General features: G+C 38.6%; 1 protein-coding gene and 1 non-coding gene across 8 annotated transcripts in view; both read left to right on the top strand.

Annotated features, from left to right (window-relative positions):
* The window catches only part of RBM47 (RNA binding motif protein 47), a 150,406-nt gene that overhangs the window by 76,028 nt on the left and 55,418 nt on the right, over window positions 1-18,960 (top strand). The window contains exon 3 of one of the 7 annotated variants that reach the window (XM_027836380.1): window positions 4,740-4,808. The exons of 4 other annotated variants lie outside the window; for them this stretch is intronic. The gene's annotated coding sequence lies outside the window, so the exon portion shown is untranslated. Of the gene's footprint in view, window positions 1-4,739; window positions 4,809-7,456; window positions 7,507-14,130; window positions 14,318-18,960 lie in introns of those variants that run through there. 2 more of the 7 variants (XM_027836384.1, XM_027836382.1) reach the window with 2 other exon arrangements.
* On the top strand, window positions 15,803-15,912 carry LOC114023888. The gene has a single exon (XR_003566838.1). It is a non-coding gene; the product is annotated as a U6 spliceosomal RNA (small nuclear RNA).

Genomic DNA, 18,960 nt, shown 5'->3' with positions numbered 1-18,960 from the left:
AACACAATCCAGAATAGCAGTTCCCTTTGCTGCTTCCTCTAACCTCTTAACTTTTAAAGAATGAAATTTCCATTTAGGCAAGTTGCAGATTTGTCTGATGTTCTGCTTTTGGCAAGAGTAGAGTTCCAGCAGATGTTCCAATAGTAGTGGCATGAATCCTCCCCTTCCCTATAATACCATGCTCATTTAATTCCCTCTTTCTGGATATTACATCTAGAGGGTCATTGTTTCTGTTTCTACCTCCATTGAATCTTACCCATATATATTTTTTGGGGGGGCTAGGCAATGGGGTTAAATGACTTGTCCAGGGTTACACAGCTACTAAGTGTCAAATGTCTGAGGCTGGATTTGAACTCAGGTCCTCCTGACTCCAGGACTAGTGCTCTATCCACTGGGCCACCTAGCTGCCCCCACACTTATATGTTCTTTACCATATTTCTCTCCTCCTGTTTAGCCTTTCCCTGAATGAGTATATAGTACAATACTATTGTACACACATCATCTTCTCCTTTTGAGTAAGGTATACTCTTCCAAAGCAAAATTGCAATAATAAGTTCCATACCATAGTCTCAGAAATACTTATGAGGTCAAATTGACATCCTAGTGTTAGGATCTCTAGTTGCCCCTTATTATTACCGACGCTATTTGTGGGTAGATGTGTGAGACCTTAGCGCTGGCTTTTTTCTTAGAAGTTGCCTTTTGTGAATTACTGGTTCTTTCTTCCATTGTTCTACTCCTGTGCTATCTATGGTACTAAGCTTATCAGATCATTGTGGACAATTTTAAGGCCTTCTAATTACATTGGCAATATTCTAGGCAAATATATATTTGCGTTAATGACATTAGTTAAATACTTGTTAATATGCTGTATCTCTGTTAAGAGCCTATCATTCCTATATTTTAAGCTGTTATCCAGAAATCCAAATTCCACTCTTGGAAACCATCTGAAACTAGCTGTTCACTTTTGACATTGGCTTTTTTCTTCTGGAATTCTATAAGTGGCCAATAGAGATGAAAATACCACGTGTGCTACTAAAGTCTAAGTTGTACTTCATGTATACATAGCTGCTAGGAGATACTGGCAGAGACAAAAATAGCATGCTTTCTACGAGTCCTATTCAATTTCTCCTTGCCCTCCATATGTACTTATATGATGAGAGTTCCACAGGCCTTTTTGGTATCCCTCCTGCCTAAACCTTTTGGCTGATCACTGTGGTAAATTACTTGTAGTAAGATGGGAGACTCAAATCTTTTCTATTGAGATCAACCCTTCTTGTTTGATCTCATTCTCCAGATACTTTACTTTCCTATATGCTAAATTATCTGGCCTCATTTGGGGAGTGGGGCAAGGTTTTATTTAGCACACAGAAAGAGGCAAGACGCAAGCACAAAGGACATGAAATGAATTTCAGTTATTTTGTGAAGTCACCACACCTCATTTCATCTTATTACTGTTGTCCACAGGGGTGGGGAACCTGGGGCCTTGAGGCCACATGTGGCCCTCTAGATCCTCAAGTGCAGCCCTTTGACTGAATCCAAACTTCACAGAATAAATCCCCTTAATAAAAGGATTTAATAAAAGCAATTAATCATCAGATGAGGCCACATGTGGCCCTCCAGGTCCTCAAGTGCAGCCCTTTGACTAAATCCAAACTTCACAGAACAAATCCGTGTGTGTGTGTGTGTGTGTGTGTGTTTTTCTGTCTGTCTGTCTGTAGGGAGGGGATAAACCTCACCCAGAGGAATTCCTCATCTGATAATTATTGCTAGAGCCATGAGCTCTGTAGACGAGGTCCATAAAAGAGATTTTTGGGTACAGTTGGTAACCTACACCAGACAAAGGAAGTACAACCATATGCTACATGTAGTAGATTCCAGGAATGGAACCCAGAAGTAAGGACTGCCCTGTAGCTGGAGTTGGGGGAGGGAAGAACAAGGGGCAGAGTCAGAAAGTCTGATGAGGGAGAACTAGAGAATGAAAACAGGAATGAGAGCAAAGGCTTCAAGTTGCAGAAGAATCACAGCAGGAATAACTTTATTATAAAGTTGTGAAATCCCACTATAATATCATTCAGCCTTTCACTCATTTGATATATTGTCATATTTCCATCACCTTCTGTGACATAATTTTTCCTAATATGTTTTTATTAAATAATTAATCATGCTGAGTGAGGTATGACTATGTAGCCTGAATATGGCCCCCTCCTGGCTAATCACTCACTGCTTCTCCTTTCTTCATCCCAACCCCTCCATGCAGCCTGGAATAACTCCAGACATTGTGAACTTACTATGGTCTATGATTCCTACAGAGGGACAGGAAAGGGTGGTAGGTATCTGCCAGTGTTGTATTTCTTGTATATTGTCTGAGTTTTCTATTTGTGTTCAGTTTGAGGGCATTTTGAGGGAGGAAATAAGGAAACAAAATCATTTAACAGGGTTTTACTGTTGATTACCAGTCAAGCCATTCTTAAGAAGTAGATCATAGCTATTTATATTTTCCAGTAAATTAAGCTTAGTCTTGTATAGAAAGAAGTCTTTAATGTCTATGATTACGACTTTCCTTACAAGACTGCTACATCAGTTCAGGAAACATTTATTAAGCATATATTATGTGCATCAACATTGTGTTAGGTACTAGGAGTTACTACAAATATCAATAAATCATAGATTCATAGATTGAGTTAGGTATTCTTAATCTAAGGTCCATGAACCTGGTTAAAAAAATTTTTTATAGCTGTATATCAACATAATAGGTTTCAATCCTGTGTATTTTATGCATCTAAAAACATTATTTTGAGAAAGTGTCCATGTTTCACCAGACTGCCAAAGGAATCCATGACCAAAAAAAGGTTAAGAACACTTGAAGAACACAGAAGACCTTAAAGGTCTTCTAATCCAGCCTCCTTATTTGGCTATTGAAGAAACTGAGACCCAGATGGGTTGAGTATTGGGCGTTAAGTCATTTTTCAGTTGCGTCCGATTCTCTGTGACTCCATTTGGGGTCATTTCTTGGCAAAGATACTGGAGTGGTTTGCCATTTCCTTCTCCAGCTCATTCCTCAGATGAGGAAACTGAGGCAAACAGGGTTAAGTGACTTGCCCAGAGTCATACAGCTAGTAGGTATCTGAGGCTGTGAAGATGAGTCTTCCCAGCTCCAGTCCTGGCCCTCTATCCACTGCCACCTAGCTGCCCTAGACCTTGGGTTATAGAGGTAGTTAGTTTCTGAGCACGGATTTAGACCTAGATTCTCCGACTCCAAATCTGACCATATTTCCATTGCACCAGGTTGCCTCAGTATGGTAGTAAAAATAACCATAGTATTTGATCAGTGTTTTATTGCTGCTTAGTAAATATGCTCTATTTGCCATCATGGAACTTAAGAAGTTAGACTATACATACCAGTAATTATGATATAAAGTCAAACATGAATACATAAGAGATGTACAAACAGGTATTGGGTGGGAAAGGTGATGGGGGAAATTATCATGAAAGAAGTGATATCTGAGTACATCTTGAAAGATAAATAAGGTTTCAATCATAAGTATCTGCTAGGTGCCTAGCACTGTGCTGGCCATTGGATATATCATGGTTCCTCTCCAGTGCTTCCAAAGAAGCTATTTGGAACCAAATAAAGCAAGCAGCACTTAACAGATAGTATTTTCTGCTAAATATCTCTTGATTATTTAGAAGGTACATCCTTGCCCTAGAAACCTAGCCTTTAACCAGTAATGCTGTAATGTAATATGTAAATACTAACAGCGTTACTAGGTGTTGTATATAAAACATGGCTAAGCATTGTGTTTAATCTTAAAGACCAAAATGAGATCAAACAGACCATGAGGATGTAGAGATATACACTGAACATGGGAAACCCATGCTATTTGTTTAGATTTTTTTTCTTCTTATGTTTAGTTCTGTTTTTAAAAAAAAAAAAACGGATTGGGTAGTCTGGTCCATTATTGTCAAAGGAAGAACTACTTAGAAGTGGAGTCTGAAAACAGCTTTGAAAGAATACAAATGACTTTCACCTAGGAGGTGCTTAACAACTATTTTGATGAATGAACGAATGTTGAATACGGAGAGATTATCATAGTGATAAAATGAACGACAGGCTATCAATGTCTTCCGAGGTATATGGTATATAGTATATGGTATGTGGTATATGGAAGGGATTCTGAGATCTCAGAGATTCAGCGGTGGAAGCACAATCTGTGCTAAGTCTTTCCAGGATAGAAAGAGAACCGGATGGATTATACAGTAGTGTTCCTTGAAAAACACAAGCCAGATGCCACCTCTTACCCGTAGCTTTTTCTTGACCCTTCTTCTCCTCCTCCAACCCCACTCATTAGCATTTACTTTATCTTGAAATTTCATGGTATTACTTACATGCTTTATATTTACTTTTTTGTGTACATGTTGGAAACTTGAGTGAGTGTGTGTGTGTGTGTGTGTGTACATTAATATAATGATGGTTAGGTTCCATAAAAACCAGTGATTCCCTCCACCTCCAGGATGAAATATAAAATTCTCTGGCGTTCAGAGACTTTACTAACCTGACCTGCTCCCACTCCCACCCCCCAACATTCCAGTCTACACATTACTCATCCCCACATACTCTGTGATCCAGGAACACTGTTCTCCTTGTTGTTCCTTAAACAAAACACTCCACGTACTCAACATTTTCACTGGCTGCCCCCATGCTGTCCCTCTTCATCTGGTTTTCTTTGCCTCCTTCAAAGCCCAGCTGAAATCCAGTCTTCTACCAGGAAGCCTGCCCTGATCCCCCCTGATGCTGTTGGTTTCCCTTGGTAAGTTATCTCCAATTTATCCTGTATACATCTTCTCCATACCTCGTTGTTTGCATGTTTTCTCTCACATTGTATGGGACTGTAAACTCCCCAAGCAGGGATTGCCTTTTGCCTTTCTTTGCATCCCCATCACTTTGCACAGTGCCTGGCACTGTATTATAGTACAGCATAGGCTCAATAGGCTTTTGTGGACTTGTCTCTGTGGGAAACTTTAGTTTCAAGTTATAAACAACTGATTCATAAGCAAGCACTCAGCACACACCCTAGTTAAGAGTTGGGAACTGATTTGGATTGGGTTTGCTTAAAGCGGGACACACCTGCATTATTGTGGGGATCAGTGTAAGCAGGAGAAAATGTGAAAGGTGGGTCTACATGGCAAAAGAGTGGAAGAAACCATCTTGCATATAAGAACAAGAAATTGAATAGTGGTGATGATAGTAGAGAAAAATCGGAGATGAAGATTTGAATGAGTGGTAAGTGGAGAGGTTTAAAAGGGAGTTCATTAAGGCAGAAGGAATTTATAGGGAACTAGCTAAAAAGAAATCTAGGAGTTACTGAAACCTATATTTTATAATACATATTATACTACATATTAAAGTGTATGTAGCAGGGGACTATGAATGGTACATCAGAAAAGATAGAAAAATAATGGAAAGATAGTGAAACTGGGAGATACAAAACCTACCCCTAAATTTAGTGGATTCTAGTTTCCCCTTTGCTGCCTCATGATGTCTCTTCTGTAAGTCATTTCACTTCTCTGTGACTCAGTTTCTTCTTCTCTAAAATGGGAATGAGAATGCCCTCCCTCGAAGTATTCATTATGAGGACGAAACAGATTTGAGATCCCTTTGAAAATTGTAAAGCACTGTAAAAGTTGTCATTTTCTTGTTGTTACCCACAGGATGGGCTCCTCTAGAGGGAGGAGCCAGTCACTTTAGAGAGAAGTAGAGGTGAGATAATTTCAGAAGGTAGCCAGAGGAGGTAACGGCGAGGCAGAAAGAGATGACTAACTGGATAGAAGGAGGGAAGAAAGGTGAAAGCCTTCTCATCCTGCCCTTTTGAGGCAGAGATGTCAAGTCATTTACCATGACAACCTCAAATAGGTAAGAAATTAAGTCTTAAAGAAGCTCAATTGCTCCAAGTCAGAGAGGGCAGAAACGAAACTAAGGCTTCTCTACTTGTGTTTTACCTTTGTTCTACTTACTGAGATAAAGTAAAGTAAGGAAACTGGAAATAAAAGACAAATTCTACAGTTAAGTGAAGAGACAGGGTGACTAGGTAGTGCCTGGATTCAGGAAGACCTGAGTTCAAATACAGGTTCAGGCAGTGACTAGCTAGTTGTGTGACTGGGCAAGTCACTTAACCCTGTTTGCCTCAGTTTCCTCATCTGTAAAATGAGTTGGAGAAGGATATGACAGATCACTCCGGTGTCTTTGCCATGAAAACCCCAAATGGGTCACAAAGAGTCTGAAAAGACTGAAAAAATGACTGAACAACAAAAAAGATTTTTGAAAATTGTATGCATGGTATCACAAAATACTAAAGATTCAGTATTTTCTTTAGGGTCCGGGTAGGGTACTAGAGAAACATTTCTCATTTTTCTAGTTTGCCTGTGTATATATTTGTTCATGCTTAAGCAGAGGGGAGTGAGGCAGGTTTGCATTCAATTTCTTTCCAAGAGGACCTGAACCATCTTACCACCTTTGAATGGATAGATTGAATAAATTTCTTACTCTTCTCCCTTTGAAATGCCACACCTTCCCCCTCCTACTACCCCAGAGAGCCACGTCTATCTTGCCCATATAAGTACTTGATAATATTTAATAATTTCCAGGTGTCGTTTCTCCAAAGTCATGCCGAATTTCCTTGGAGCATCCTTGCCTCTATCTATCTCTTCAATAACTATGGTAGAGCCTCTAGGTACCTGACATGGTGGAGCCTCGAGTGCTCCAGTCCTTTTCAGTTATTCTCCATTTGTAATTGTTAACTTGAATGGAATGCAACACTTCTGGTTTAGAGAAGTTGGCTTTGAGCTGTGGCTAACTTGACGGATACTGAAAAGGGCAACGACTTACTTACTGTTCCTTACCGAGGATGACAGTTTATCAGAAGGTGGGTTGTTGGTTTTAGGGCTTTGGTGGATTTTTTTTTTCCCCTCCGGTTTTCTTTTCCATAATTTAGGCTTAATTCTTCCTCATAAATGTCCATATCAAAAGCACAGCCATACATCTGCAGCTGTCTGGTGTTGCCTGTGTGTACAGATTTATTTGTAAACACTGTGCTTTATTAACTCTTCCCTTTCACAATTTTTTTTTTCCAGTTAGGCTTGCCCAGGCTTGCTTGGGGATTAAAGTAATGAGAACTTTATACTCATCTTTTTCATTAAAAATTGAACATTTCTACTGTCATGATGTATTTTTGTTGGCTTTTTTTCCTTATTTGAGTTCTTTTAAGGGGGAAGTGTGGAAATAGGACCCTCTTCCTTCATTTACATTACTGTACATCACATGGATATCTTTGTGACCATTATGTTGTGTTCTCTCAATGGTGTTTGCACTGAGGGTGGGACACAAGGTTGTTTAGTGCCTCGTAAAACATTTACCAAAAGCAGTGAGCCATGGTTTTGAAGGGCATTCCGTTGCCAGAGTGTAGGAGGAGAGTGCAAGACAGGGAAAGCAGAACAGCAGGTATTTAGCAGGTACTGACTTTTATTTTAATATTTTTCACATTTATAGTTTGAGATTGGGTGTGACTTTTGTTCATTTTGGGGTCTGTTGAAGGGACAAGGGTTGGGGGAAATGATATTTTTGTCTGCAAGCTGTATTTTCCAAAAGACTTATTTGTAATGATCAGCTTTAATTGATTTCAGTTTTGCTGGAAAAAAGCAACATGGAGGCTTATGGTTGAGACTTGTGGAGATTTGTGCTTGAGTTCTTACAGTAATTTGAGCTAGGCTTTTACTTTAATGAAGAATTTAGGACAAACTGCAGAGGTTCTAGCTGGTTCTGGTAAGATAGTGATTTGTGTCTGGGCTCTGATTAGTGATCTGTTCTATTAAAAGTTTTCACTGAATAGTAAATCTGAAAATGTCTTTTTTAGTGCCTTTAGGAACTTTTTTTCATTTTGCAAAATTCAAATAAGATGGTTGCAATGCTTAGGCTAAAAGACTTTGTTCAGTCTGCCTTATCTGTATTTAAGGTACATAGGGTAGGAATGACTTTAAAGATATCAGACTTAGTTTGTGATTGCAGAAACCAGTACAACAAACACTCCAATGTAACTGGAATTTTAACATGCTGAAATTATTGAGAAATAATTGGACAAATTATAAAGAAAAGATATGAATTATTAATGTTAAACTTACACATATGGTAAGGTGTAGTGTGCCTTAGTCAAATGCACATATTTGGGGTTTGTTTGTTCATTTTGCTTTTGTTGGAATTAGAATACCTAAATCTCTAGTTATGTCATTTGTAAAATGTGGCTGATGAGGAAAGGACTTGAAGTATAGAATTCAGCTCCTTGCTAGGTCAGGTCAAAGTTCAAGGGAGTGCTTTTCAATATGATATGTAGGATTTGATTACTCATTGTAGCCACATGGTAGGTACATAGCACAGGCACACACAGATGTTAACTAAAGTTGAGCAATTGGATGACCATTTAAGTATCTGATTTGGATATAATTTGGCCAGATGACCTTGGCAGTGGCCAGAGTAAAGGGCTATCTCGAGGCAAGGCTAAAATGACTTCCCCAATGCTTCAAGTCCTATAACTTTAACATGGCTTTAAAAAAAAACTCCTTAAAGTGTTTTGGTGGGGGGATGGATCCTGGGCCTTTCCTTAGGAAAAGCTCTAATTACATGGGCAAACAGTGTTAATCTAATGACCTCCCTCCTCTTGCCAAGGGACATTTCATTTCACCAGTGAAATTTTTTTTTTCTTTTTTACTATTGCATCAGAAAATATGGATCATTTAGTGGCAAGATTGTGGGTCTCCAAGAATTATTTTATGCCCTGGCCATTAAAACTTGATGTAAATTGGTTTATCTATCTAGTTTCCATCCCTTAAAATAAGAGTTCTTAACTTTTTCTATGTCATGGATCTCTTTGGCAGTCTGATGAAACCTAGCCTAAAGCCCTTCTCAGAGTAATGTTTTTAAATGGATAAATTAAAATACATAGGATTACAGAGGAGCCAATTCTATTGATATGAAGCAATCAAAATTCTTTTTTTCAAGAAGTCTGTGATCCCTGGATTAAGAACCTCTGTAAAGAGAAGATTTATTTCATAGATGTGTCATTTTGATCACTTAATGAGCGCTAAGCCCTCAAACTTCTGAGAAACCTTTCGTCTATAAAAATGAAAGCAATAATCACACTCAGAAATGTTATTTAAAAAAAAGAAACTTTATGTGATTGACTTTAAATTTAGGTGAATTAATATAACTTAAAATTTTAAATGTTATTGGATTGGCAAAAAGTTGAAAATCAAGTTCTAGGAGTGAACAAGTATGGCTTTGTCCCATTTGTGTCTAGGGAACTCCATTTCTTAGTTAATGATTATGATACAAAGGAACTTGGAATACAGTAAATGGCCACAGACAAGATGGTTTCCAGGAATTTCTGATCTCTTTTTCTCTTATTACCTCTTAAATCTGGAAAGTGGGTCTATTTTTGTATCATTTTCAGAGGTTTCCCTTTGGTTCTGTCAAAGTTTGCTGGATCAGACTTTGGAATTGATCTAGTGTTAAGGTTTGTTCTTATTTTACATGAAAGTATATGGTGCAAGACAATGCACTGCCCTGGTTTATGTGGCTGCAGATTACACATAGAGATGGCTATTGGTGATAGCACAGATCACATAGGGAAGTATTAAAGTATTAAAAGTTGAAAGGAACCAATGGAATTATCTGGGCTAATCCTTTCATAGTACAGGTAAGGAGATCCGAAATTTAGGGAGGCTGAAAGACTTGCCCAAGGCTACACAGCTCGGAGTGGGTCCTTTCACTCCAGATCCACCGGTCTTCCTCTGGTGCCCCAACTCTAGTGATGTAGCACAGAACATTCTCTGATCTGAATATACTGAAAAGACCCAAGTTCAAACTCCACCTTTGCTACCAACTTGCTCTCTGACCTAGAGCAAATCAGTTTTAGCCTCTGGGTTGCAGCCTATTCATCAATAAAACGAGAGGGTTAGACCAAGATGACTCAGCTTTGACACTTCTAATTTTGCCTAGAATAATTTCAGAGAAAATGGCTATTCGTGATTTGGTATGTGTTGACCCTTCAGGAAAAAAGTAAAAGGCCCCCCAGTATCTATTGACACTTAAAAAAAAAATTCATGCTGTGATACATTAGTGTAGGAATCTTTTAGTGAGTTGAATATACCCTCTACCAATGTAGATCAACAGCTATTCTGCCCCTTATATTATATGTCCACGGAGGGACCTGAACACAGATTGTCAACTCTGAAGCCAACCTTCTTCCTACAGTTACGCTGCCTCTCATATAACAGGTACTTAATAAGTGTTGGAATTTAACTTATCTGTGTGATAACTAAATCCCTCACTTATGTAGAAGGTCACTGGTCCTGAACTATCCGGAGCATAGACAAAAAACCAGAAGTATATCCCACAGAAAGTCTCTCTGAGCCAACGTATATGTCAGTGACCATTCATTCAACAATAGTCAACAAATAGTCATTAAGTGCTTCTTATGTGTTTTGTTCTGGCATTGCAGAAAACACAAATTCAAATAACAAGTAACCCTTACTTGCAAGGAGGCTTTAATAATGAAGCAAATATTCTTTAATCATAAGGAGCTTAACTTTCTCAGAGCCTGTTGCCTCTTACTTTACAGAGAATTGTAGGAAGTTTGGTTTTTGGTTTACTAGTGCACAACAGGTTAGAAATAGCACTTAATGGTAGCAAGCGATAATAACTGATAGAGGGGAGAGGCAGAAAAATTATAAGAACTCAATGTAAGAATTTCAAAAGCACAGAAGACCAGGGCCATTTAGTATATGGATATGCTACTCCCTGAGTAAAACTCAGAAATATCCTTATAGTATGGTTGTAATTCACTAGTATAATAAATGGCTTTCATAATGACCCTGAGTCATTACAATAAGATTAAATTATGTTCACTATATATTCTCTTTAAGAATGCATGAAATTGTATAGCTATTCCTGCACAAAATGATTACGTGTGTGTGTGTGTGAGAGAGAGAGAGAGAGAGAGAGAGAGAGAAAGAGAAAGAGAGAGAGCTAACTTCAGGAAAACTCCCAGTAAGAGAGAGATGATGTTCTTTTATTCTCTCTGTCTCTCTGTCCCTCTCTCCCTCTCTCCCATCTTTCTCTCTTGTTATAAAAAAAGGTTAAAAAAAAATGGTCAAACCACGGAAGTACTTTGAGGTATATAAATTGATCCATTGGTGAAATTTCAGTGAACTTATTCTGCATGTGACTTCTCCATAAAAATAAAGTGGTCTCCTAATGAAGGTGATTGCCTTTTTATTATCTATTCTAGAGCATTTAAAACTAGGTTGAACTAAGCACTAGAGAAATTATTGCAGTGAGCCATTTCCTGATCAAGAAAAGCACTAGGTGAGCTACTAAGGCTTTTTTGGTTTCAATTCTCAAGATTCGACTTTTCTATAACAGAGAGTTCTGTCTTTCATTAGATGGCTGTCTACTGACCCTGTCTTTATGTCATTTTTCCCCTTTCTCTTCATCAGCAGAGACAATTTTTATTTTCTTAAAGATTTCTATTCTTCAGAAGTTTTCCCCCCAAATTTGATCTTTAATTCTGAGTGATTTGTATTTGTAAACACTTTTTCTTTTCTCTCTTGAAGGAGATTGGTTTATTCTCAGCCCTTCTTTTATTTCTCTTAAGATTGGGTTTTGCTACCTATTTACAAAGAAATGCCCAGTCACCATAGAGTTGAGTGAATTTCAAGAAGGAATTGCCTAAGAAAATATAGTGGGAGCCAAGGGGTCATGAGTATTAGACTGGGGATTAATAAGGGACTCGAATAATAAGTTCCCCGAAACCTTTGCGTGAAGATGACTGTAGGTGTTCAATGTCTTGGATTCAACACAGCTTTTGGAACCCATTTAACTGAAGTCTTTTCAGATTCTTCTAAATTTCCTTTTGATTTCTGTGTTCTTTAGTGGGAGAAATGTCCCACCCAATAGAATAACTTACCAACAAAGAATGATAAATATTCCTTTACCCACTCTCACAGAAACATGTCAAGACACTACCTCTTGTGGAAATGATACAGCAGTGTGCTGTTATCAACTATTTTTAAAGTGTTGTTAAAACTATTAAAATGATGAATATAGTGAGGTAATTTTTAAAAATGTTCTTTGTATTAAAATTTTAAGCCACTCATCATCCTCTCTCATTTGATTTTTGGGCACAGGTGAGCTAATTACAATGACAAAACTTTTTTTTTCTTCATAAGAACACATGCATAACTGTAGGGTGAGAGTTGAACATTTTCAACTATGGCTAGAAAGATCAAGTGATACTCCAATATTCTTCAAAGATCAGATTGTTCTCACAGTTAGAATCAGGCCCCTTTTCCTATAAGCTCATGGAAGCAAGTAGTCAGTCCTCAAAGATGTTTATAAATTGATTATTTTTAATTTTAGCAAGCACCCTAAAAAAACCTGGTGTTTCTGCAGCACTTTTTAATTTTCTCAAACACTCATCAATGTCTTCCTTCATGAAAACAACACCTAGAAGATGTGTAGGACTGGCAGTTATCATCAGCATTTTACAGATGAAGAAACTGAGGCTTAGAAATTAAGGACAGAAGTTAGTGACAGAATTGGGACCGACCTGAGCCTCTTTCTTCCTAATGTATAAATTTTTCTACCAAATCACATGACCTCCTAACCAGTATTTAACTCCGCGCCATTGACAGTACCCATCTTCCAGCTTTCATCACCTTCAGCGATTCTTGTATCAGACACCAGAAGTTACTTTTATGATATAGATGACATGAATTTCATATTGATATGTTTCAAATACTTGTTAACCATCTGAAATTAGGGGAAGCCACCCTAAAATAATCAATTGATAGATGTCACACCTATTGGTGTGTCTCAACATAATCCTCATGATAAGAGTACTTTCCTCTCTAGAGCCAAAGGAAAGAAGTATATACCAAGGAAGGAAAACCTAAAAGAGGCACTCATGCTGCCCTGCTCCCTTGATATGTGCCATCCTCTCCTTGAGAGTAGATCCCAAAAGCCACGATCATCTGAATATCCAAATTATTCTTTTCTAGAAAAAACAAAGCAATGACATAGCAGGTGTTCTTCATACAGTAGTACAATACAGGTACAAATGTGGGCGGTAGAACAAGAAAATTCTATCGATCTCCCCGCGAAGGCACTTCAAAGTAGATCCTGGATGCATCCATGAGTCTGCCTTCTTGGAATGCTGGATTTAGAATCAAAGGACTTGGGTTTGAATCTTGCTATCTGTGTAGCCTCAGGCAAATTGTACAACTCTCAGTCCTTAGCTTCCTCATCTATAAAAGTAAGAGTGTTGGACTACGTGACCTTTAAAGTCTTTTACAGAAGTCTATGAGTCTGTGGGCCTTGTCGTTATGACTTACAATCACTTCATAGTCTTTTTGGAGATGTCATTGAGGCTGCTTCAGAGGGAGGGCAGCCTCCTTCATGATTCTACTCTCTGGTCTCTAAATTCATACCAACCCACTGGTGGAGGTAACTGCCCTCCCTTTCTCCACACACTCCAAAATTTGTACTTCTGTCTGGAGCAGCACAAACATTCATGTCTCTTGCAGTTGAGCTCTTTTGGATGGAATATCCAGAGGCAGAGCAGGAAACTGAGTACATACACAGTCCAGTTGCTTTGCCTAATAATTTAATCATCCTCAATATTTCTTTTCTTTTTTTTTTTTAAATATTTTTTAGGCAATTGGGGTTAAGTGATTTGCTCAGGGTCACACAGCTAGTAAGTGTCAAGTGTTTGGTCTGAGGCCACATTTGAACGCAGGTCCTCCTGATTTCAGGGCCAGTGCTCCATGCACTGCACCACCTAGCTGCCCCCATCCTCCTTATTTCTTGAAAGTACCTTTAAACCATTCTTTCACTTAATCCCCACTGCTATACTGTGGGGTAGGCCAGGCAGAAATAGGGAAAATGTAGTATTCTAGTATTAGAGGTGAGACTGTGGAGATGACTGCAGAAGTCATGTAGTCAGTCCATCCCCCACATTTTACAAATGAGGAAACTGAACTTCAGAGAAGGTGAAGTAATTTTGCCCACAGTCACGAGCTACTTAGTGTTGGATGTCGGATGAGAAGCCGGTCTCCCAAGTGGTAGTCTGTTTCTCCTCCTCCATTGCTCCACAATGTCACCCTACTGAAAGCAGGGCAAGTTTACTTCATGGAAGAGCCACCATCACTGCAAAGATCCCCAGGGTAACAAACCTGAAGTAGACAACCAGAAGTGAATCTCTTTTCTCAGGTAAGAGAGAGGACAGGATTATTTCAATCTTGGAGAATCACTTTTTAAGTCTGTGTGTGTGTGTGTGTGTGTGTGTGTGTGTGTGTGTCTGTGTGTCTGTGTGTCTGTGTGTCTGTGTGTCTGTGTCTGTGTCTGTGTCTGTCTGTCTGTTTCTCACTGTCTCTGTCTTTTTGTCTGTCTCAATCTGTCTCTCTTTCTCCCTCCTCTTCCCCCACCCATTCATCTCTCTCCTTCTGCCCTCCTTTCCTTTCTGTTTCTCTCCAATTTCCTCCCCCCCTTCTTCCCCCCCCTTTAACTCTCTCCCCTTCCCCTCTTTCTCTTTTACCCTCTCCCTCCCACCCTCCCTCCTGAATAGGATTCCCTGGAAGGAAGTTTGCACACGTAACAGGAACTGGGCAGTCACTGAACTCTTGCTTAATAACAGATTTCAATAGATTCAGCAGTACCATGTGTGCCTTTTTTTTTTTTTTAAAAGGATTGTGAAACCTCAGAATTTAACCTAGCCATTGTTTAAGCAAGCCTGATCTCCATGTCAGTCACAAATGCAACCTTTGGCTCCATTTTAAAATATGAAACAAAGACTTTTGTTCTCCCAGGCTGATGGAAGTTTCTTAACTGAAGTACAGCTCTCATTAGGACCCGTTTTTCCCTCTTGAATCACAATCATGCGGTATTTTCGACCATCCCTACTGAAGTTTGTCTGTAGTTAATATCAGAGAACAAATTAAAGGAGGAAATAAAACTTTGAACATTCCTATTAAACATTTTGTTGAATTGAATGTTTTTGCTATGCCATGCTTGAGGACTTGAAGACCATTTACAACATAATAGTAAAATTAAATAAAATGAAGCCCTGTCCTGTTTGGAAAAATCTTCATTTGTAAAACCTGAATTTGTATGGGAAATGGACAAATTAAGATTGTACAAATTGTGCAGGGTGTGATATCTATGAAAGACACATGGAAAGACATGGACAAGAATCACACAGGAAAAGAAAGCACTTGGAGAGATTTTGAACCGTATCGGTTTAGGGAATAACCAATTTCTTCATCTACATTACATGGTTGTTATGTGGGTCAAACGAGATAACATATAAAGTGTTTTGCAAACCTTAAAGTGTTATATGAATGCTAGATCTTGTTATTATTGTTATCATGAATCCACTGTATTATTTTATGTACATTACAGTTTTCAAAATGATTAAATTGTTCTTGTGTACTGGGGTTCAAATAAGTATGAAGGAGTGTAGTGTGGTGGAAAGAACGCTGAGCTGGGAGACCAGAGACTTGTTCAGATCCCAGCTCTACCACTAATTTAGCTGCATGAGCTCAGCAAGTTGATTAACCATTAAGTGCCTTTCTTATTTGTGATACGTGTAGCATCTGGCCTCTGATTCCTAAGGAAATGTTGTGAAAACAAGGTGGGAGAAAAGGTTTTGAAAAGTAAAAGTTAAATTTTTTTTTTTTAAAAATACATCAATATTCTGTGCTTGCTTTGGCAGCACAGGTGCGGTAATTGGACTGGTACAGAGAATATTGCTTAGCATGCCCCTACACAAGAATGACATGCAAATTCACTAAGCATTTCCTTTCTTTGTATTGTCTGGTATATATTCTCATATGTTTATTTTCTGTGGTTTCTGTTGCTATTGACTTGGATAAATGAGTTTCTTTGCTAAGATTTAGGTGTAGATATCCTATAGGATTACCTAGCAGAGCTCATAATATGCTATTATACAGCTAGGTGATGCTATGGAGAGACCCCTGGACCTAGAATTAGGGGAGACCTGAGCTCATTTCAAATCCAGCCTCAGACACTCATTAGCTGTGTGACCATAGACAAGTCATTTAACCTCTTTCTGACTTAATTTTCTCATCCGTAAAATGAAGAGCATCTAACTTCATAGAGTTGTTGTGAGGAGAAATAAGGTATTTGTAAAGCCTTTGGTCATCCTTAAAGTCTTACATAAATTCTAATAAAATAGTATTATTGCTGTTAGATATTTTTTACAAATGCTTTCTTTCTGAGCTAAAGGTCAGACAGTATTAAAGACTGAAGTTATGTGGGACATTGACAAATTAAGCTCATACAAAATGTGCAGGATATGATCTCTCTCTCCCCCTACCCCAGTACAATTTTAAAATGGGGGAGAAAGTAACCGTATTGAATAAATAAAAATCTAAAACTTGAATAGACTGACCCTGAGGTGTAGAGCAAAAATATTAGAAGTAAAGATCAGAAAATTTAAACTTTTCCTAGTATGCAAAGGCAGAGTTTATGGCTTCAAGTCTCATTATATGTATCTTGCCATCTCATCTTTCACCATAAAAATCACTTTATTAATTTAAACTGTTGATATAACTTAAATTCTTTTACAGAAATGAGGTTTGCAGCTGCCTTCAATCACCCTAGCAATGAAAAGAAGATATAGGCGTCCATTGTAAGGGACAGTATAGATATATGAGCGACAATAGGGAAGTACACAATCTCTCAAATCTTTCTTGTCAAACTGCTTCAAGTTGTTGATCTCCTAAGCATCTGCAGAATTCCCAAGGTTCTTCATGGCCTGCATTACTCAAACCCGGAAAGAAACTCACTCTTCTGGCTTTCTCTCAATATCAAACAGCCCTTATTCTGGAGTCGAAAGAAGTTAATTCCTATCTCCTCCCTTTAGCTAACTGTAATTCATTTTTATATAGCACATTAAGGTTTATTCATTACTTTCCTCACACCAAGCCTGTGAGGTAGGAAATGCAAGTATTATTGTCCTCATTTTATAGATTAGGAAACTGAATCCCAAAAGGGTGACATAAAAGCCTGTCAGTCTCAGAGCCAGCTTCAGATGAAGGTCTTTTTGACTCCTAATGCCTGTACTCTGACACTGTTCCATGCTACCCTTCTCCATAGGCAGCCTGCAATGAGCTACAGGCACCAACTAGAATTTGTGCAGACCCTGAAGCATTCCTTGAGCTTTCTGGCTGGGTTCTCACAATTTAAGTGATTGCGCCATTTAGTCCCAGGATCTCTTGATTACCTCTATTCTGTGATTTTGGGTTATCAGCTTGGATTCAGCTCTTGCTTCTTAAGTGATAAGCCAAGAAAGAGGGGAGTATACACCTTAAGCATTAGTCATCTGTTTTTTTGAGTCTGCAGCCAAACACTCCCTTAAGTCTCTTCAGGCTTAACAAATTAAACCTCATTTTCTGATTCTGTGTGGTTGAACATTGATTTACACATCGCCTATAACCACTTCCCACCTAGGACAGATGTGAGTGGTACATTTTAGCTAGAGAAAGTATTTCTTGGCAGAGTTCAAGGAACTGCTCAAAGTCCACTTCAGCCTTCCTGCTTGTCTTCTCTTGTATTCAATGTGGGCTCAATCCCTAGACTAAGGTTCTACCCCATCTTTCCAGAGATTAATGGGGATATTTCAAGACAATGTGTCAGTGAATGTATTTGACCACATGATAGGATCATAAATAAATTAAATAAGGTAGCACAAAGTGGGACAAACCTGTTTTGAGCTGGTATTAGGGTAATTTTTAAATGACCATATTTTATCCTCTGAGTTAAGTGTAACAAGTACACACACACACATACACACACGGTTGATATTTAATTTTTCTTGGAGAGCAAATCAATCAGAGATAGCATTTTCTCTATAAGTGATTGTTCTTCTTTTTTTTTTTTTTGGTTGGGCAACGGGGATTAAGTGACTTGCCCAGGGTCACACAGCTAGTAAGTGTTATGTGTTTGAGCTGGATTTGAACTCAGGTCCTCCTGACTCCAGGGCTGGTGCTCTATCCACTGCGCCTCTTAGCTGCCCCATTTTTTGTTGTCGTCTGTGTCTGTAAGTGATTCTTCAGTGCTATGACCAAATCATTCATCAATGCATTGAAAATACCACCACATCAGACTCACTGCTTGGTCATACTGACTAACTACCTTCCTTTTGATTCTTTTTTCTATATAGAAGTTTAAGGGAGCAACAGTGGGTGAGAAGGGTTACGTGGAAATTATTTACATCTAGTAAACTGTGTTCCTCATATTTACACCTGTGAATATCTCCACTTGTCATGCCGGGAGACCAGGGTTCAATTCCCCAGTGGAGAGCCATGCCGAGAAAACTCCATATGGGCTCTCAGAGTCAGACATGACTGAACAACACAGTAAACTGAAAATTCATCAGCATAAAAAGGTCAAATGAGATTAAGTAGTTCTTCCAATATTAGGAGTGTTTCCTTATAGAATTTACTTTTCTCTGGGTAGATCACTGGGTCCTGGATTTACAGCTGGCAGGGAGCTTAGTAGTCATTAAGTCCACCATCTTTTTTTTACACTAAAGGAACCAAGGCCTTGAGAGTTCTAGTGAGTTGTCCAGAGTCACCTGGGGTAATTAGTGGCAGAGCCCTAAATCCCATCCCCTTCTCCTTGCACCAGGCTGTGTCTGTGGAGGTGATTGAAGGATTGGGAAAAGGCAGCTTAAATGCTGAGTTGTATGAGATTCTCATCAGGTCCTTTGATAACTCCTAATTCCATTATCTTCCCTCTGTTGATTTCTTTCCAATGGATTTTGTTTATATCTTGTTTGTACACAGTTTTTTGTAGGTTATCTCCCCCATTGGACTGAACTCCTTGAGCAG

The sequence above is a fragment of the Vombatus ursinus genome, unplaced genomic scaffold, assembly GCF_900497805.2.
Source record: "Vombatus ursinus unplaced genomic scaffold, bare-nosed wombat genome assembly UNPS02014818.1, whole genome shotgun sequence".
Classification (NCBI taxonomy): Eukaryota; Metazoa; Chordata; class Mammalia; order Diprotodontia; family Vombatidae; genus Vombatus; species Vombatus ursinus.
The sequence above is the reverse complement of the archived record's forward strand: the minus strand, read 5'-3'. Positions and strand labels throughout refer to the sequence as shown.